Raw genomic sequence first — 22,178 nt, 5'->3', positions numbered from 1 at the left:
AATTAAACTAGCTGCTCATGAATAAATATACGGTGTTTAAATAGTGACTGGTTTACATTAAAAATAATAATAATATTCAGGCCTAAAAATTAGTCGGGGTCCTGGGAGCTCATTCCGCGCACGTCAGAAGATATGCTTGTCACACAACACGTGCAACAGCCCGCTGTGTTTTTTGTTGGCGCTTGTGTTTACATGATTGTCTACAGAAGTATACCTACAAATCTAAGTAATTTACAGAATAACACGAACAGATATTTTGTAAATGGGGGGTCTACAGAAAAAGAAGGTAAGGATGTCACTGTTTGTTAGATTAATTATCCAACCATTTGGTTAGCTACGTACTGAAGTTAGAAAGCTCGCTCAGGCTGTTTCTCTGAGCACGGAATTATGAGTTCACGCCGAAATGGTTTAGCTAGCTAGCTATAACATATCGCTAGCTAGTGTGAGACACTTTTATGTAACGTTAGCTAGATACAATAGGTGAGTAAGTTACTTCAATTTCCGTCTAGTCTTGGAATCTTGTGCAGTTGATGCGTGTTTTCAACCCAGCTAGCTAGTTAACGTTAGCTGTTACATATTCACCTGTTTAGTGCATAAAAAAAGCTGTAAAGGGTACTAAATAGTCAATTGTTTTGCAGAACATTGCCAGCATCAAGCTTTTTACTCTTAAGTCTAGTTACACGTGTTCTAGTAATACGTTCCTCCAATACCTCACACATGTCAGTCTAAATGTTTTGTGAGTAACTGTAAACCTATGTGTCTTGTTTCAGTATGAGAGGGGCTCTGCCACCAACTATATCACAAGGAACAAAGCCCGCAAGAAGCTGCAGCTGAGCCTGGCAGATTTCAGGTACTAAGTACTACTGACCCACCACAACCTGGGTCGTATTTATTAGTGTTATTGTTGCTCCCTGTTTCAGTCCGTTTTCTTCCCTATGGTGCCTATTGAATAAGGCCCTGTGTTCTGGCTGTGGATATAATAGCATGGTTGCCTCTGGTGTCAGTTTCTGCAATGCCAAATTCACCGTCTGCATGTTCATCCACTGTTCCACACAGACGCCTGTGCATTCTGAAGGGCATCTACCCTCATGAACCCAAGCACAAGAAGAAGGTGAACAAAGGTTCCACAGCTCCCCGCACATTCTATCTGCTTAAAGACATCCGGTTCCTCCTGCACGAGCCCATCGTTAGGAAATTTAGAGAGTACAAGGTAATGTTTTAGACTATTGTTTTGACTGAGATACAGATATTGTTCCATTTTGTGTTTTTTACTGTTTACATTTTTCAGTCAAACACTTGTTCCATCTCTGGTAGGTGTTTGTGCGTAAACTTAGGAAGGTCTATGGAAAGGCAGAATGGACAGCGGTGGAGAGACTGCGAGATAACAAGCCTGGCTACAAACTGGACCACATCATCAAAGAGAGGTGAGGTCTCAATCCACCGCAGCGCCAACTGCAAACAGCAGATGGCAGTATTGAACATATAAATTACCTGTAGAAAATAATACCGTAATCGAATAGGATCTTGTGTTGTGCCCTGTTTATGGTTCATGTCAGTATAACATTTGTAAAGGATGTCCTACATGTGTTTATATCTGAGTGTTGTGTTGGCTCTATTTGTGTGCCAGGTACCCCACATTCATTGATGCCCTCCGTGATATAGATGACGCCCTCTCCATGTGCTTCCTGTTCTCCACCTTTGCCCGCACGGGAAAGTGCCACGTCCAGACCATCACGCTATGCCGACGTCTCACCGTGGAGTGGATGAACTACATATGTCACATCTCGCTCTCTCCGGAAGGTAAGAAGGACAATAGTACAGACGTGTCCTCACTAACATAAAGAGTTGGTCCTCAATGAAAATCTCCATGTTGTGGATAGACAAAGTGCAGTCATGATTTATTAAGTAATGATACGGACTGTTACAGGTACAATAGCATCTGAAATTGAATTGTCATTTTAACTTCATATACACGTACAGTACCAGTCAAAAGATTGGACACACCTACTCATTCCAGGGTTTTTATAGATTTTTACCATTTTCTACATTGTAGAATAATAGTGAAGACATCAAAACTATGAAATAACACATATGGAATCATGTAGTAACCAAAACAGTATATTTCAGAATTTTCAATGTTGCCACCCTTTCCCTTGACAGCTTTAACACTTTTTTTGGTGATTCCATGTGTTATTTCATAGTTTTGATGTCTTCACTATTATTTTACAATATAGAAAATAGTAATTATGAAGTAAAACCTTTCAATGAGTTGGTGTCTAAACTTTTGACTGGTACTGTACTGATTTTTGTTGTTGTGGTTACTAGTCCACATTGGATATGTCTGAATGAGATGCATGCTATTTGGCAAGAGAATAACTGGTAGTCCGCAGCACCCTTGACCTTGTTTTGCTTTCCCTGGCAGGTTTTCATCTCCATCAAGGGGATTTACTATCAGGCAGAGGTTCTTGGACAGCTCATAACCTGGCTCGTGCCCTACCAGTTTGCCCATGATGTAAGTGCTGAGTGACCTCACATCAGCTCAAAGAGCCATTTCAAATGTATTCAGTCCCTGTGTTAAAAGCCTCTTTTTTTTATTTCTACATTATTTTATCAGGCAGTCATACTGAGACCAATGTCTCTTTCGTAGATGATCCCTGAATTACAGAAAATACACACGTCAATATAAATACAAAATGCAAGCAGAAACAACATGGTCCTTCAACACACATTCACAAGACCCTCAATCAGCTTTCTGAATTACCCTGGAGACATCAGAACATCACATTTTAAGAACATTTTGAAGATTGCTCCACAAATAAGATGCAAGAGCTAAAACCTGATTTACCAAACTCCGTAGAGACCAAAGGAATTTCCAGAGTTAACCATCCCCGAAACCGGGGGTGTGAACTCGTACGTCTAAAGTTTAGTCATGATGTTAGGTACAGTGGGATTTTTTTGTAAAGGGGCTTTATAAATGAAAACATAGCAATGAATCAACCTACATTACATCAGATCGCTAATCAACTTTCTGGTAGAGAATGCAGTGATGAGTACTGAAATTTTCACCATAATTAAGCGCAGTGCGCTATGATAAACTGCACCTAGCGGCTTTAATGAAGTGGCAGTTGCATTCATATAGATGTTGCCGTAGTCTCGGACCGATAGGAACGTGGCTGAATCTGTTTTCTACTGTTTGGTGAGAGGCAACATCTATTTCTATAGAAGCCCATTTTTATTCTCCGCTTATCTAACTCATCAAATGCTTTTTGAAAGATAGCTTTTCATCTATCCAGATGCCCAGATATTTGTAAGCAGGGACACAATCAATGTGGACATCATCCAAAGTGCATATCTTTTAAATCATCAGTTTTATTTTTATGTGCTCTAGAGAACAACATGTACTTAGTTTTACCTGCATTCAATACTTATTTCAGGTCAAAGTTTTTCTGTAATACAATGAAAGCAGACTGTAGTTCAGAGAGCCTGGTCAACTGTGGTGGCAATATTATACACAACAGTATCTTCTTACAAGTGCAGGTTCGTTTTTTTACAGAGGTCGATATTGTTAAGGTAAAAAGTACAGGATCCAGAATCGACCCAATGCAGCTATTTTTATGTTAGATCATTTCTGGGTAACAATTTAAGTACTTTACTGTTATAGATTTCCTTTTAATTGGGCAAAATTTATTTTTTAGCAAAATACTATTTCACAAGCAACAATTTTGCTAGGACTGTGAGTGAGGGCAAAACTAGCTGTTATTGGCAGAGGGGTTTAGAACACTCTTTGTTATTGGTTTATTAACCAATTTACAGCATTGTGAGCCAGATGTTTCACTGGATGTATAAATCTGAAGCATCCGTTTGGCATTTCCACTCACCGCCAAATGTGGTGATGAGAGGAAGCCCAGTGGGAAAAGATGGAGCCAGATGGCTGTTGGCCAACATTCTGGGAAATTTCTCATCGATGAAACGTTTGATTTCAATACACTTTTCTGTTCCAAAAACTAGAATCTGTTACAGCGTGGACTTAGTTTTGTAGACTACCTTTTGCCAAAGTTTCAAGACATTTTGTTTGAGTGCAGGGGCAAATTTTGTTATTGCGCACTTCATAGAGTTGGCGTTCCCTAACATAAATATGCTAATACATGATAGAACGGTGGTATCCGATTTTAAGTACCATGGCATCATACTTTGATTCCAACCTCTTTCAAAAAGCTGGTGAAGAAAGTAACTCATAACCAAATTCAACCTAGATAATTTCTGATCCATATGAAATAGTTTGATTACAATGGTAGCAGAACTGTACAGCAGTGCTATGATTGTTCCTCTCTTAACATCCTGCTTGACTAGCAGGGCCCAAGCTTACTGTACAACATTTAAAACCCATTCAGTGTGTGTGTACAATAGGCTCTCAAAGTGCTTGATAGAATAGACATCACTTACATCCTCAGAAAGCATGAGCTCTGGAGTTGGGGAAGTATTGTGCAATACACCAACGTTTGCAGATCAGACGAGTCACAAGTCGCTTCTGGGAGATCACCACAAAACTGAGAACACCATTGTGTTCGTGCGAGTCCTCTTCCATAGAGGAGTCAAAATAGTTTATAGGCCAAATCGTTTGGACGTTACATACAATTTTGTGATAAAAAAATATTTCTAGCTTAAACTGAGATTTTTATGGGGAATTTTTAAAGTTTTGCTAGTTCTATTTCCACGGGGCGCAGACATCGACCATGGGGGGTTAAATACTTTACGTTGATGCTGTTAATTGTCTTTAAATTAAAGTAGCTTGACATGTGGTTGATGGGGCCTCAACATTGACTTTACAATACAAGCGTTCAGACTAATAATAATCTGTCTGTCCTATGTCCCGCAGCACCCAACAGATGTGGACTATAGAGTAATGGCTACCTTCACGGAGATGTACACCACCCTCTTTGGCTTCATCAACGTCCGCCTCTACCAGACACTTAACCTGGTCTACCCACCCAAGGTAACCCAGCACTTGGCCTAAACCTGGGTTGTGTTCATTAGGCACCAAGGGAAGAAAACAGACTGAAACAAGGAGTAACCTGTCCAATGACAAATGCTTGTTTTTGTTATCCTCTTGCAAAACGTTTTGCTACAGTGTGCACTAATAAATACAATCCCGGAGAACCACTTCAGCCATCGCACATCATAAGCAGTGCTTTTTTTATCACGATGTTCCTTCTGTTGATGAACGTACAGTTGAAGTCGGAAGTTTACATACTTAGGTTGGGGTCATTAACTCGTTTTTCTACCACTCCACAAATTTCTTGTTAACAAACTATAGTTTTGGCAAGTCGGTTAGGACATCTACTTTGTGCATGACACAAGTAATTTTTCCAACAATTGTTTACAGACAGATTATTTCACGTATAATTCACTGTATTACAATTCCAGTGAGTCAGAAGTTTACATGCACTAAGTTGACTGTGCCTTTCAACAGCTTGGAAAATTCCAGAAAATGATGTCATGGCTTTATAAGCTTCTGATAGGCTAATTGACAAAATTTGAGTCAATTGGAGGTGTGCCTGTGGATGTATTTCAAGGCCTACCTTCAAACTCAGTGCCTCTTTGCTTGACATCATGGGAAAATCAAAAGAAATCAGCCAAGACCTCAGAAAAAAATTGTAGACCTCCTCCACAAAGGTTCATCCTTGGGAGAAATGTCCAAACGCCTGAAGGTAAGGGTGTTCATCTGTACAAACAATAGTACCCATGTATAAACACCATGGGACCACGCAGCCATCATACCGCTCAGGTATGGCGACGCGCTCTGTCTCCTAGAGATGAACGTACTTTGGTGTGAAAAGTGCAAATCAATCCCAGAACAACAGGAAAGGACCATGTGAAGATGCTGGAGGAAACAGGCACAAAAGTATCTATATCCACATTAAAACGAGTCCTATATCGACATAACCTGAAAGGCCGCTCGGCAAGAAAGAAGCCACTGCTCCAAAACCGCCATGAAAAAGCCAGACTACGATTTGCAAGTGCCGTAGCAACTGCACTTTAAATAAAGTGTTGATCCTAACTGACCTAAGACTGGCATTTTTTACTAGGATTAATGTCAGGAATTGTGACAAACTGAGTTCAAATGCATTTGTCTAAGGTGTAAGTAAACCTCAGACTTCAACTGTATATAGTCTAGTAATATACAGAGATCATTGGCCTGCTAATTGTTGTGTGTCGGAGCTGTTGCTAACCACAACCCTCCCTCCAGCTGGATAGCAAAGCTGAGTCGGAGCTGAAGGCCGAACACGAGGAGGACTACGCCATGGACTCTGAGAGCTACTTGGAGGTGGGCCTTTCATCACTTATGTATTGATACAAATAAATGGATAGAAGTTATATTAGCTTGATGAGGGACAGCCAGCCCTCTCTTCATTGTTGTGGGCTACCTGCCCTACCTTGATGCTACTCTGTCAGTAGAGATGTGTAGTTTTGAAGCGGTGTGTGAGGAAAACTGATCAGGTGGGTTTCATGCTCTCTACAGAAACTGTCTGCCCTGAGTGCCAGCTTGGCGTGCGTGGTTGCCACCGCGGAGGAGGAGGAGAACCAGCTCGACCAGTTCCCTGCTGACGGGGTAAGATGACACACTGAATAAACTGGCTACCAGGTGGTCAGGGGTGTGTTAGAACCAATGCGTCCCACGGTCACATTTCATTGTTTCCATTTAGAAATCACTTTCTTTGCAAAATCTTCAGGATGTAGGTGGAGGAAGTATTTGTAGCCTCCACTCATCTTGAATGGATAGTTATACAAAAGTCATCCTGTATTTGATGTTGATGTACTTAAAAATGTTGCCGGTCAAATGTTCGGTCTACAGAGAAGGGCTCATTCCTGCCAATTGTATTGTATACTAGGCATTTAAATTATTACTCGAGCTGATTGGAAAAGCTCCACCAAGGATTCACCTTATTATGGTGCATTTTCTTTGAAAATTTAGCTTGGTGTTTTTCAGTTTCCATCTACGCGGACTGTCACGTGTGTCTCTCTGGGCCATGGCTCCTGCGGACCTGCTCTAACCTGGAGCCAAGACAAGGGCCTGGGTACTTTTCAGTTTAATTTACATAACAATGGCTACCTGTGAACCAGGGTTTCTGTTCGAAATTTGTCACCGGACATTTGACCGGCAACATTTTTAATTTCCCGGACATTTGAGAAGTCTGCCGGACCCGTATGCATTGGGTGAGTAACCTGATCAGGGTGTCCACCCACGGTGCTCAGAATGACAATCTCATTTAGATTATGGTAATTCATATTTACAGAACATGCAAGTTGAGGATGCCTTAACTTCTGATGTGCACTTTGAAAACGTTAAAACAACTGTCCACATTTAATTTTCCTTAGGCAACAAGGTGAGTAATGAACAGCAAAATCAATAGCCTATGTCAATCAACTCTCCCCATTGTTGAAAAGTTGACCTATTATGTTGGTCAGCTTCTCGAGAAAGAAATAGCCTATTCCAAACCGACTCTGGGACAGTTGTGGGGAGATCGAGATGTGGACTCAAGTCTGACTTGAGTCACAACTTTAACTTGAGACTTGACTTAATGTCTGATGACTTAAAATTATCTGGCCAGGGTTTGTAATCTTTTGTCACTCGTTTTCTGGGTCTTCGTGGATTACGCTACACTCAGCAAGAGACAGTAGCTGCAGCATCGCCTTTGCAAAAAACCACAAAAAAACAGCTGCAACAGATTGGCTAGTGAAACACACACTTGGCACTCTGGACCAGCAAACTTGTCAATCAACACAGGTCGGGTGTGCTAGCGAACAGATTGATTTGCTGTACAGCTATAGGATTGGGTGCAGCGCAAATGTCAAATTGTAGGGAGAGAGGCTTACCATGGTGTGTGTGTCTCCAAAAAAATGTAATCACCAACCTTAACTGTTACTTTGCTAGCTCACAAGCAATGGGGCAACAATTACTAGCATAGGCCTATTGGTCTTTTGGTATGTAACAATTGCTTGACATTGATAACTTACTAATGAAGCTTGCATTTGGAATTTGTTGTTAAAATGAATTATTACTGTGGCGAAGACCCACCATAAGCGCTGCTCATCACCTATGCTCTCCAATGTGGAAATTGTGTTGTAGAACCAGTTTTGTAATTGCCAATTGGATAATTGTATGGTACTGGGGGCCAAGTGCTTGTATTATGTATGTCTACCTGTTTGAGCTCCTGTTGGACAGATTTGGTTTCTCAAGATGAGGGTGTACAGTAGGGCTGGGCGATAAATCAATATCAATAATTATCGAGAATTACTTCCCTCAATAACGATATAAAACATATTTAGATTAATTTTCGATAATGTCAATTTCACCTCTGGCGTAGCAGGAACATGCGGCGAATTGACAATATGCACGTGGAGAGGTATACGCCCTCTAAAAACCACTTAGCACCTCGAGTGAGAGAGTAGCCACTTAACCACAAAATGAGTGATGTAGGTGAAAACAGTGGCAGTGATAGCCATGGAGAAGGAGAAGCTTCCAACGAAGAAATGATTGATAAAAAGGGTTCACTTATTTGGTAGTGGTTTGACTGAGCAATGTCCGGTGCAAGTTGTGCCGTAGACAGGTGGCTATCAAATCTGGTAATACGGCAACTTTTTCACCATCTGAAGCAAAATCACCCTTTGGAAGTTTGAGTTTGCGCCACGGTATTGCTAAACGCCAATCTAGGCATGTTCGCCCGAAGCAGTAAACACTCTGTAGCGCCATGCAGTCGGAGGCCGAGCAGTTGTCATACCAGGTAGTGATGCAACCAGTCAGGATGGTGCAGCTGTAAAACCTTTTGAGGATCTGAGGACCCATGCCAAACCTTTTCAGTCTCCTGAGGGGGAATAGGTTTTTGTTGTGCCCTCTTCACGACTGTCTTGGTGTGCTTGGACCATGTTAGTTTGTTGATGTGTACACCAAGGAACTTGAAGCTCTCAACCTGCTCCACTGCAGCCCTGTCGATGAGAGTGGGGGTGTGCTCGGTCCTCTTTTTCCTGTAGTCCACAATCATCTCATTTCATGGCCTTAAGACAGCTACAAGGTCTATATTTTACAATTACATAGGCTAAGTACAGGCTAATAAAGATATGTTGTAGACAAAACAATGAAAAGAGCTGTCAGGGCCTCCCAAGTGGCGCAGTGGTCTAAGGCACTGCATTGCAGTGCTTGAGTTGTCACTACAGCCCCAGGTTCGATACCAGACTGTGTTACAGCGAGCCGTGACCGGGAAACCCATGAGGCGGTGCACAATTGGCCAAGTGTTGTCCAGGTTAGGGGAGGGTTTGGCCGGCTGAGATTTTCTTGTCCCATTTAAGCTCTAACAACTCCTTGTGGCGGGCCGTGTGCCTGCAAGCTGATTTCGGTCACCATCCAAAACAGTTTGGAACAGTTTGTGCATATATTCTTCGGCAAGGGTTTTTTCGGGTGTTCGTGCACAAATTTTTCCTTGAGGCAAGCCGAAGTTCAGAAGCCGAAATCTACACCCCTTTATCTGTGATTGGCAAACAGTAGGGATTCTTCACTTCACTTCTCCGCTGTGCAATCTGGTTTCCGAGCCGGTCACGGGTGTACCTCAGCCACGCTCAAGGTACTAAACGATATCATAACCGCCATCGATAAAAGACAGTACTGTGCAGCCGTCTTCATAGACCTTGCCAAGACTTTCGACTCTGTCAATCACCGTATTCTTATCGGCAGACTCAGTAGCCTCGGTTTTTCGGATGACTGCCTTGCCTGGTTCACCAATTACTTTGCAGACAGAGTTCAGTGTGTCAAATCGGAGGGCATGCTGTCCGGTCCTCTGGCAGTCTCTATGGGGGTGCCACAGGGTTCAATTCTCGGGCCGACTCTTTTCTCTGTATATATCAATGATGTTTCTCATGCTGCGGGCGATTCCCTGATCCACCTCTACGCAGACGACACCATTCTATATACTTCCGGCCCGTCCTTGGACACTGTGCTATCTAACCTCCAAACGAGCTTCAATGCCATACAGCACTCCTTCCGTGGCCTCCAACTGCTCTTAAACGCTAGTAAAACCAAATGCATGCTTTTCAACCGTTCGCTGCCCGCACCCGCACGCCTGACCAGCATCACCACCCTGGATGGTTCCGACCTTGAATATGTGGACATCTATAAGTACCTAGGTGTCTGGCTAGACTCTAAACTCTCCTTCCAGACCCATATCAAACATCTCCAATCGAAAATCAAATCAAGAGTCGGCTTTCTATTCCGCAACAAAGCCTCCTTCACTCACGCCGCCAAACTTACCCTAGTAAAACTGACTATCCTACCGATCCTCGACTTCGGCGATGTCATCTACAAAATTGCTTCCAACACTCTACTCAGCAAACTGGATGCAGTTTATCACAGTGCCATCCGTTTTGTCACTAAAGCCCCTTATACCACCCACCACTGCGACTTGTATGCTCTAGTCGGCTGGCCCTCGCTACATATTCGTCGCCAGACCCACTGGCTCCAGGTCATCTACAAGTCCATGCTAGGTAAAGCTCCGCCTTATCTCAGTTCACTGGTTACGATGGCAACACCCATCCGTAGCACGCGCTCCAGCAGGTGTATCTCACTGATCATCCCTAAAGCCAACACCTCATTTGGCCGCCTTTCATTCCAGTTCTCTGCTGCCTGTGACTGGAACGAATTGCAAAAATCGCTGAAGTTGGAGACTTTTATCTCCCTCACCAACTTCAAACATCTGCTATCTGAGCAGCTAACCGATCGCTGCAGCTGTACATAGTCTATTGGTAAATAGCCCACCCATTTTCACCTACCTCATCCCCATACTGTTTTTATTTATTTATTTTTCTGCTCTTTTGCACACCAATATCTCTACCTGTACATAACCATCTGATCATTTATCACTCCAGTGTTAATCTGCATAATTGTAATTATTTGCCTACCTTCTCATGCCTTTTGCACACAATGTATATATAGACTCCCCTTTTTTCTACTGTGTTATTGACTTGTTAATTGTTTACTCCATGTGTAACTCTGTGTTGTCTGTTCACACTGCTATGCCTTATCTTGGCCAGGTCGCAGTTGCAAATGAGAACTTGTTCTCAACTAGCCTACCTGGTTAAATAAAGGTGAAATAAAAAAAAAATAAAAAAAATAAAGTGTTAGTCATACAACGAGAGACGAATCCTTTTCATCCACAATTTTTTACTTGAGAAATACTCCAAACGTCTTAGATGTAAAATTGCGTGACAAACATTTAATTACTGATTTCTTGACTATTTTAATGTCTCAAGATGGACAAATGGTACAATTGCTGCTTATTTTCTCATTTTTCAAGCAAAGATATTAAGGGAGTATGCAAGCACGCTTGTTCAGTTCACCTAGCTGAGTTTGGCTAGGCGTAAACTGAAGCACACCTGAGGCTTAAGACTGGGGAGCACACCTATGTTTTTAAGGGATGAGGTTTGTAAACAACATGAAGAAACCAATCCCATCCCACCAACTGCTTTCCCCATCTCCGTTCACCCCCCCCCCCCCCCCCCACCCACCCCTTGTCTCTTCAGGAGGACCTAGAGAACATGGAGGCCAGAGAGAAGGAGCAGAAAGAGCAGGAGGCTCAGAATAGGCTTTTTGAGGGGCTCAAGTTCTTCCTGAACAGGGAAGTTCCCAGAGAGTCGCTGGCTTTTATCCTGAGGTGAGAACCAGCCCACCACCACACACACCCAATGATGTCTATAAACCCTGGATTGGTGATGCTATGTATTGGCCATTGAGAGGCTTTGAAGCCACCGGTAGGCCGTATTGGCCCTGTGTATCTATAAATCATTGCACACACCCCAGCCAGTCTGGGCTGCTCAATAATGTTATTGCACCTTGTGAAGTAAAAGCAGGCCAAACGCAAGCTGAAGGTTTTAGGGACTGGTTCCATGCTACACCGCACCTCAAAGAAGAGCTTTGATGCAGAGTGAAGTGATCCATCGTTTATTTTTATTGATCTCTCTCTCTCTGTCTGACAGGTGTTTTGGTGCTGAGGTGTCATGGGACAAGTCCCTCTGCATCGGTGGTACCTACGACGTGACTGATGAGACCATTACCCATCAGATTGTGGACAGGCCCGACATAGACAAGCAGTACATCAACAGGTGAACAGGCCTGCTGGATCTACCAATATTTGCAGTCGTTACAGCCGTTGCAAATGTCTTGCAATTCATACAAATCTAGGAATGATCTTTATGAAGAAACAAAACTGCATACAACCCAGATCCAGCGCCAGAACGAATCAGTTGTACGGGCATTTTCTTTCGGGGGCGTGTTTTTTTTCAAGGGACATTTTATGTGCGCACGCATTTGTGCATTTTACATTTTTTTTAATTTTTTTTAAATAAATGTAATAGTGGAGAACATAGGCAGCTTGTGTGTTTCAAGTTTGGGGGGAGTTTACAATTTTTCCTACAATTTCTACCGATCTGGGTGCCAGTTGATACATTTTTTTTATGCGTATTTCATGGAACAGTTAATTTCAATAATGTTTTCATTTCTCAAAATAATCTGCACGTGGTTAATCCATAAATATCTGAAGTAAAATGATAAACATATTAAAGTTAAAATTCAACTATGGCGAGAGCACTAACCTCTGCCATATGGACATTGATACACTGATCCAGAAATGAGTGTAGAACTCAGATGCAGCAGTAGGCCTATCTTCCACCGTCAACTAGGTAAAATACATAGGCTTAAAGCCGACAAATTCAAACGGTAGAAAATATCTTGATTTCGCTCGCTCGGATGCTTTAACTGAGATTAATATGTCTCCGTTTCTTGGCCAATATTTTATTTGGACGGTCAAGGAGGTACGGATGGGCCCCCTAAGGGCTGCCCATAATGTCGGCCCTGATACAACCCAACCCCTCTTTCAAATCAACAAATGTATTTTCAGCCAAGCTATTTTCCAAGGCTACTTACAGACCCAAGGGACCAGAGGCTTTCTGTTTGCATTCTCTTTCAGCCCCCCCCCCCCCCCAGAGATGGGCTCAGCTCATCCCCACAATGCCCCCTTTGAGAGGGCTCTTCCTGCTCTGGTCACTCAAAAGACCCCTGTTATCAGGGGGGGGGGGGGGGGTTCAGAGTCACGCGTGACAGACCATGTCCTCTTCCTTTATGTCGCTTCATAGAGCTTAGCTGTACATAGGGTACATAATGCCTCTATTATGGGCCTGCTAACTCCTGCCCACATTCATTCATTTGGCTGTTGTGATTATATTCGACTGTAGTGTGATGTACATACAACACATCCACAACTTGCTAATGTGTAAATGGACTCCAATCTTCATGGAACTTTGAAATGTTACATTCAAAGGTGGGTTGACTCGACTGACTGGGCATACATATCCCAAAGGTGCAAACCACACCCATCTGGTACTCCAGAAAAGTATCTGAAAGAAGACAACTATTATTTGAACCAAGTTTGATATGTCTATGTAGAAACCTTGTCCGTAAAGGAGACCGGCTGGTGTGTAACTAACTGGTGGTCGTCTTCTGTTCCAGGTACTACATCCAGCCCCAGTGGGTGTTTGACTCGGTCAACGCCAAGATGCGCCTGCCCGTGGAGGACTACTTCCTGGGGGTGACGCTGCCGCCCCACTTGTCACCCTTTGTGGAGGAGAAGGACGGTGACTATGTGCCCCCGGAGAAGCTGAAGCTCATGGCCCTGCAGCGTGGCGAGAAGCACGGTAAGAGCTGAGCCTCTCCATGGCTTCACATGTTTATGTTGGGCCTGCATGATGAATGTTCACATTAGAGGTCGACCGATTATGATTTTTCAACACCGATACCGATTAATCTGCCGATTTAAAAAAATAATAATAATAATAATGTATTTGTAATAATGACAATTACAACAATACTGAATGAACACCTATTTGAACTTAATATAATACATCAATAAAATCAATTTAGCCTCAAATAAATAATGGTACATGTTCAATTTGGTTTAAATAATGCAAAAACAAAGTGTTGGAGAAGAAAGTAAAAGTGAAATATGTGCCATGTAAGAAAGCTAACATTTAAGTTCCTTGCTCAGAACATGAGAACATATGAAAGCTGGTGGTTCCTTTTAACCTCTTACAGCTCCCCCCTACTTTGTGCAATTTCTGCCTGAAGACATACTCAAATCTAACAGCCTGTAGGTCAGGCACAGAACCAAGGATATGCATATTCTTGGTAGCATTTGAAAGAAAACACTCTGAAGTTTGTGTACATGTCAATTGAATGTAGGAGAATATAGCACAATAGATCTGGTTTAAAACAATGAAACTTTTTTTTATTTTTGTATCATCTTTAAAATGAACAAGATATAACAAACATTAAGATAGGATGATGGGGACAATTTCAGTGAAAAATATAAGAGGGCAACAGTACTTGTGCAAAGTTTCAGAATGATAACTTCCAAAATGAGTGTGCTACATGACATTTATCATGAAGTCACCCAGGTGTCCCACACAAGTAAGCCAAAATGTACCCATGTGGCCAAATTGGTGAAGGCATACATTTTGAAACAAATAACTATATATACAAAATACCAAAATGGTATTCAAACACACACCACCACCCCCCCTCCCCCAAAGAATTGAGGGAAAAAAAATGAAAACATTATTATTATTATTGATTAAAAAATATACACTGCTCAAAAAAATAAAGGGAACACTAAAATAACACATCCTAGATCTGAATGAATGAAATATTCTTATTAAATACTTTTTTCTTTACATAGTTGAATGTGCTGACAACAAAATCACACAAAAATGATCAATGGAAATCAAATTTATCAACCCATGGAGGTCTGGATTTGGAGTCACACTCAAAATTAAAGTGGAAAACCACACTACAGGCTGATCCAACTTTGATGTAATGTCCTTAAAACAAGTCAAAATGAGGCTCAGTAGTGTGTGTGGCCTCCACGTGTCTGTATGACCTCCCTACAACGCCTGGGCATGCTCCTGATGAGGTGGCGGATGGTCTCCTCCTGTCATTCACTAGGTCCCCCTGTGTGGTTCTGGGATTTTTGCTCACCGTTCTTGTGATCATTTTGACCCCACGGGGTGAGATCTTGCGTGGAGCCCCAGATCGAGGGAGATTATCAGTGGTCTTGTATGTCTTCCATTTCCTAATAATTGCTCCCATAGTTGATTTCTTCAAACCAAGCTGCTTACCTATTGCAGATTCAGTCTTCCCAGCCTGGTGAAGGTCTACAATTTTGTTTCTGATGTCCTTTGACAGCTCTTTGGTCTTGGCCATAGTGGAGTTTGGAGTGTGACTGTTTGAGGTTGTGGACAGGTGTCTTTTATACTGATAACAAGTTCAAACAGGTGCCATTAATACAGGTAACGAGTGGAGGACAGAGGAGCCTCTTAAAGAAGAAGTTACAGGTCTGTGAGAGCCAGAAATCTTGCTTGTTTGTAGGTGACCAAATACTTATTTTCCACCATAATTTGCAAATAAATTCATTAAAAATCTTACAATGTGATTTTCTGGATTTTTTTTCTAATTTTGTCTGTCATAGTTGAAGTGTACCTATGATGAAAATTAAGTGGGAGAACTTGCACAATTGGTGGCTGACTAAATACTTTTTTGTCCCACTGTAGCTTCCGTTCTTCTCCTCGCGCCTACCTGTGCTCGAACCAGGAACACATCGACAAAAGCCACACTCGAAGCAACGTTACTCATGCAGAGCAAGGGGAACAACTACTCCAAGTCTCAGAGCGAGTGACTTTTGAAACACTATTAGCGTGCACCCCACTAACTAGCTAGCCATTTCACATCGGTTACACCAGCCTAATCTCGGGAGTTGATAGGCTTGAAGTCATAAACAGCGCAATGCTTGAAGCATTGTGAAGAGCTGCTGGCAAAACGCACAAAATTGCTGTTTGAATGAATTCTTACGAGCCTGCTGGTGCCTACCGTCGCTCAGTTAGATTGCTCTATCAAGTCATATACTTAAAAAAATATATATATACCCCTTTTTCTCCCCAATTTTGTGGTATCCAATTGTTTTGTCTCATCGATACAACTCCTGTACGGGCTCGGAGAGACGAAGGTTGAAAGCCATGCGTCCTCCGATACACAACCCAACCGAGCCGCACTGCTTTTTAACACAGCGCGCATCCAACCCAGAAGCTTGCTGCACCAATGTCTCGGAGGAAACACCGTGCACCTGGCAGCCTTGGTTAGTGCGCACTGCACCCGGCCTGCCACAGGAGTCGCTGGTGCGTGATGAGACAAAGACATCCCTACTGGCCAAGCCCTCCCTAACTCGGACGACGCTAGGCCAATTGTGCAACGCCCCACGGACCTCCCGGTTACGACAGAGACTGGGCGCGAACCCAGAGTCTCTGATGGCACAGCTGGCGTTGCGGTACAGCTCCCTTAACCACTACGCCAAATCATATAGTATAACATAACATAATAACACACATAAATACGAGCCTTGGTTCATTAATATGGTCAAATCCGGAAACTTTCATCTCGAAAACAAAACATTTATTATTTCAGTGAAATACAGAACCAGATTTATTTTAGCTAAATATGCAGGTTTAAAAATATATACTTCTGTGTATTGATTTTCAGAAAGGCATTGATGTTTATTGTTAGGTACAGTCGTGCAGCGATTGTGCTTTTTTCACAAATGCGCTTTTGTTAAATCATCCCCCAGTTGGCTGTCTTTGTTAGGAATAAATAGTCTTCACACAGTTTGCAATGAGCCAGGCGGCCCAAGCTGCTGCATATACCCTGACTCTGTTGCACAGAACGCAAGAGAAGTTTAATGCTAGCTAGCAACTTACCTTGGCTTCTTACTGCATTCGCGTAACAGGCAGGCTCCCCGTGGAGTGCAATATAATCAGGTGGTTAGAGCATTGGACTAATTAACCGTAAGGTTGCAGGTTGAATAAGGTTGAAGGTTGAATCCCCGAGCGGACAAGGTAAAAATCTGTCGTTCTGCCCCTGGACAAGGCAGTTAACCCACCGTCATTGTAAATAAGAATTTGTTCTTAACTGACTTGCCTAGTTAAATAAAGGTGTTAATTATTAATTTTTTAAAATCGGTGTCCAAAAATAACGATTTCCGATTGTTATGAAAACTTGAAAGCGGCCCTAATTAATCGGCCATTCCGATTTAATCGGTCAACATCTAGTTCACATGTTTCTGTTGGGCCTGCATGATGAATGTTGTGTATAACTCAAATATTCAACATTCTTTTTGTTTTTGTTACAATCAGTACAAGAGGAGGAGGAGGGGAATGATGATGATGAAGAGGACAACGATGAGGTGGACGATGAAGATTTGACTGAGGAGAAGAATCTGAAAAAGATGGAGGATCAGCGATACCAGGGCAAGGTGAGAGAATCCTAGCAGTATCTACACGATTGACCATCTGAATGGCCTGTTTCATCCAACATAAAATAACATCGTTATATTTAAGCATAGTGCACTATAGGGAATAGGCTGCCATTTTGGGGACACTCTAAGATGTATCTCTCCTGTCCTGCCCCAGCAGACTCTGGTGGTGAAGGTGACCCCTGGGAAACTGGTTCCGTGGGGAACAAGGTTCGACTAGAGAAGGAGGAGAAGGCAGAGGAGAAGCGTCTGGCAATCATGATGATGAAGAAAAAGGAGAAGTACCTGTACGACAAGATCATGTTTGGCAAGAAGAGGACGACACGAGAGGTGAGTACCCTCCACTCCACACCTGCCTAACTGACATTGCAACTCACCAGCCTCCCTCGCTGCGTTCCATCTCCAGTCTGTACGTGGGTGTAGATGAATAGATAGACACGACATGTAACTGTCGGACCCATCAGTACTGTCGCCTTGGGAACAGCCAGTCTCACAGCCATATTAACCTCTCTAGGGTAGGGGGCAGCATTCGGAATTTTGGATGAAAAGCATGCCCAAATGAAACGGCCTGCTACTCGGGGCCCAGAAGATATGATATGCATATAACTGGTAGATTTGGATAGAAAACACTCTAAAGTTTCAATGAGCCTGGCTCATTGTGAACTAAATTGCCAGAATTGTACATAATTATGACATAACATTGACGGTTGTGCAACAGCAATATTTAGACTTAGGGTTGCCGCCCGTTCGATAAGATTCCTAATGGTTCCGTATTTCACTGAAAGAATAAACATTTTGTTTTCGAAATGATAGTTTACAGATTTGACCATATTAATTACCAACGGCTCGTATTTCTGTGTTTATTATAATTAATTCTATGATTTGATAGAGCAGTCTAACTGAGCGGTGGTAGGCAGCAGCCGGCTCGTAAGCATTCATTCAAACTTTACTGCGTTTGCCAGCAGCTCTTAGCAATGCTTGACTCAGTGCTGTTTATGACTTCAAGCCCATCAACTCCTGAGATAAGGCTGGCAATACTAAAGTGCCTATTAGAACATCCAATAGTCAAAGGTATATGAAATACAAATGGTATAGAGAGAAATAGTCATTGCGTCATAATTCCTATAATAACTACAATGTTAAACTTCTTAACTGGGAATATTGAACCACCAGCTTTCATATGTTCTGAGCAAGGAACTTAAATGTTAGCTTTTTTACATGGCACATATTGAGCTTTTATTTTCTTCTCCATCACTGTGTTTTTGCATTATTTAAACCAAATTGAGCATGTTTCATTATTTATGAGACTAAATAGATTTTATTTATTTATTATGTTAAGTGTTCATTGTTCATTCAGTATTGTTGTAGTTGTCATTATATATATTAAATAAATATATATTAAATAAATAAATTGGCCGTTTTAATCGGTATCGGCTTTTTATGGTCCTCCAATAATCAGCATCGGCATTGAAAAAACATAATCGTTCGACCTCTAGTACCCACCTATTGAGCTGTAGGAATGTTTAACAGGGTTTGAATAGCTGTGCCCTGGAAAGCATGAACTCTAAAACGATAGCCCCTTCTAATAGAATTGGTCAATTCCTTCTTCTTTTTTTTTTTACCAAATCCCTCTTTTTCTTTTATGTAGAGTACCAGTCAAATGTATTTGGACTATTTTCTACATTGTAGAATAATAATGAAGACATCAAAACTATGAAATAACACTTGGAATCATGTAGTAGACAGTGTTAAACAAATCAAAAGATATTTTATTTGAGATTCTTCAAAGTGGCTACCCTTTGCCTTGATGACAGCTTTGCACACTCTTAGCATTATTTCAACCAGCTTCACCTGGATTGCTTTTCCAAAGGTCTTGAAGGAGTTCCGACATGTGCTGAGCACTTGTTGGCTGCTTTTCCTTCACTCTGCAGTCGAACTCATCCCAAATCATCTCGATTTGGTTGAGATCGGGGTAATTGTGGAGGCCAGGTCATCTGATCCAGCACTCCATCTCTCTCCATCTTGGTCAAATTTCCCTTACACAGCCTGGAGTTGTGTTGGGTCATTATCCTGTTGAAAAACAAATGACAGTCCCACTAAGTGCAAACCAGATGGGATGGCAGAATGCTGTGGTAGCCATGCTGGTTTAGAGATTTCACATTGTTTTGAGAAACTTACCCCACCCACAATAGACTTCCTAATTGCTTGTTCTGCAGTTTGGGTGCTACGGAAAAACATGAATAAAGGCTAAAAAAAAACAGTCATTTTAGAAACAGCTTCACTCTCAGTACAGCGAAGCAGGTCTTTTGATATTGGACACATGAAATTGTGTAATTACAAACTTTATCCGCAACATATTCCATTTGTGCGACTCAAGTGGTTTCTCCTACCAGCTGTGCTACTTCTGTGTAGCCTGCACAGCACAGCTAACCGATCGAGTTGCATATTTATCAAGAAAAAGAGCCCAAACTCCAAGTGACGATTCAAATGTTTACTCAACGAAGATGTAACAGCTGAATACACACATTCAATACAGTGCAGTGTCCACTTTTACCCTTATCTCTCACCCCTTCCACAAAGATGTACTTTTCCATCAACCAGGATTTCTCTGTGCTGCTCTGTTCATATCACAGGCCTGATCAGTAAGGAGAGGTTTTGTGTTATTGGGAGTACACATTCCTGCAGTCCATAGAGTTTGAACCTCTCAGACGGTCGTGTAGAAGAAATATCAGCCCGTGCAGATAAGCACAAGATTGGACTTCACTGAACTTTATAGAATTCTCTAGAAAGGATAGTTAACGTTGATAGTGTTTTGCTGTTCTGTGGGAATTGTGCTAGAATCAATGCAATATTAGCCACTTTCAATGTAATCTACCGAAACAAAATGAACTATGCAAGACTTAGTATGCAAAACTAACTGTGCGAGAGATTTTCTTGTAGGCAGAGCGCATTGGAGTAGGATTCTATTGCATTGACAGGCATGGCTCCGGTCCGTACTCTACACAAACCGGTGCGCCATATTCAATCAGAGCTGCAGTAGGGCCATATGCAAATTGCCATATATGGATCTGTACCATTTACATTGAACTGGACTGTGTTTATAGCATGAGCAGTCATGAGTAGATGTGTTTGTTTTGAGATCAAGGTGAGAGCTACATGTAGCCACGTGTGCACCATTGTTCATATGTTTTGCTAGTCAGTGAGTTATTAGCCCATTTATAGATACTTTGTTGTCAACGATGGGGGAGTGGTTGCTTCCTACAAGAGCACAAAACGTGTGCGTTTCTAGCCGTCTTTGTCAGGTAAGTCAAATTAATAGCTTTTTTCCCTCAAAGGGGCAGTGTTGTATTTTGAGACCAGCTTGAATACTCTAAGTAGGCAGGGGTTAGCTTAATTTGTCTGATTCTCAGTAATAATGGTATGGGAATAATTATGCATTTTTATTTTGTAACATTGTTTTTTTGCATCAAACAACACAACAGCATCTTTAGTTACCTTGTCTGAAGAACAACTGGATTAACAGGTTAATGTCAAGCCCTGCATGTTTTGTTTTTTTTAAGTCTCATGGACTGTAGGCCTTACATTGAACACCACACATTGGCTGCTACTGTAGGCTGCATGATAGAACAGTTATTTTCTCCATTGTTTCAACATTATGATCAAATAGCCACAGTAGCCTACTTGACCACTGTTAACTGTAACTTGAAGTGGGTACTGCCTCTGTTCAGAGTAAATGTGCGGCGGAAGTTTTCACAATGTTCAAGTTTGCGCCCAGCAGACCTTAAATTTGCTCAGTGCCCCAAACCAATTGAGGCAACATTTCCCAACAGTACTTTTAATCTCTTAGGATATAAAACTATCTATTCATACAAACAATATATAATGCTATAAAACTCTAATATAAAACAGTCATTTACAATCTATCAAATCCCTTAAAGAGCATGTGACCTTGGTTGCACACCCATGAATTCTTCAGTCACTCCACTGTTCATTAACTCAATCTGATTTCCCTTCGCAGGCAAACAAACTGGCTGCCAAGAGAAAGGCTCACGAAGACACCAGCAAGGCAGAGAAGAAGCAGAAAAAGACCAAGAAACAGTAGCCACCTAACAGTGGAAATTCATCAAGGACTGGTTTTGATTTGTATGGTTGTCAATCATACAAGGTTAACGTCTCATGAAACTTACGGGTTTATTATGGAAAATGGTCCCATGGAGATTGAGATCAATGTTAGTGTCATTTGTCAAGTATGTTGGCAGGAAGGAATACTGGAGCAGTCACATTGTTGCAAAATATTATCCACCCTGCCTCGTCAAACGTTGAGGTGAATGTCTGCTTTGTTCTTATTTGTGTGAACTCTGATATTCTGGTCAGTACTCTAAAAAGATTTGACCACTGATTAACCTTATTTTAATCTATTAAATGGGGTTCTGTGTACTCCATTTACTGTTAATGACTAATAACATAAACCACAAGCCCTCCTGTCATCAGAGAAATTAACTTAACAAAAAAACAACACTTTTTGTATACTTAAAAAAAAGTAGGACACTACACTACTTTGATGTGTAATTACAATAAATAGTTTTTGTTTAAAGTAACCCACTTCTTTGAACTTGAGGGCAGGGAGCGATGCATAGGGTAACGCTAAGTTACAGTTGAAGTCGGAAGTTTACATACACCGTAGCCAAATAAATTTAAACTGAGTTTCACAATTCCTGACATTAATCCAAGTAACAATTCCCTGTCTTAGGTCAGTTAGGATCACCACTTTTATTTTAAGAA

The 22,178-nt window shown here is 41.8% G+C and overlaps 1 pseudogene; it reads left to right on the top strand.

Moving 5' to 3' along the window:
* Positions 1–156: 156 nt before the first annotated feature.
* On the top strand, positions 157–21,594 carry LOC139410694 (pescadillo homolog; annotated as a pseudogene).
* Positions 21,595–22,178: the final 584 nt, after the last annotated feature.

The sequence above is a fragment of the Oncorhynchus clarkii genome, chromosome 6, assembly GCF_045791955.1.
Source record: "Oncorhynchus clarkii lewisi isolate Uvic-CL-2024 chromosome 6, UVic_Ocla_1.0, whole genome shotgun sequence".
Classification (NCBI taxonomy): domain Eukaryota; kingdom Metazoa; phylum Chordata; class Actinopteri; order Salmoniformes; family Salmonidae; genus Oncorhynchus; species Oncorhynchus clarkii.
The sequence above is the reverse complement of the archived record's forward strand: the minus strand, read 5'-3'. Positions and strand labels throughout refer to the sequence as shown.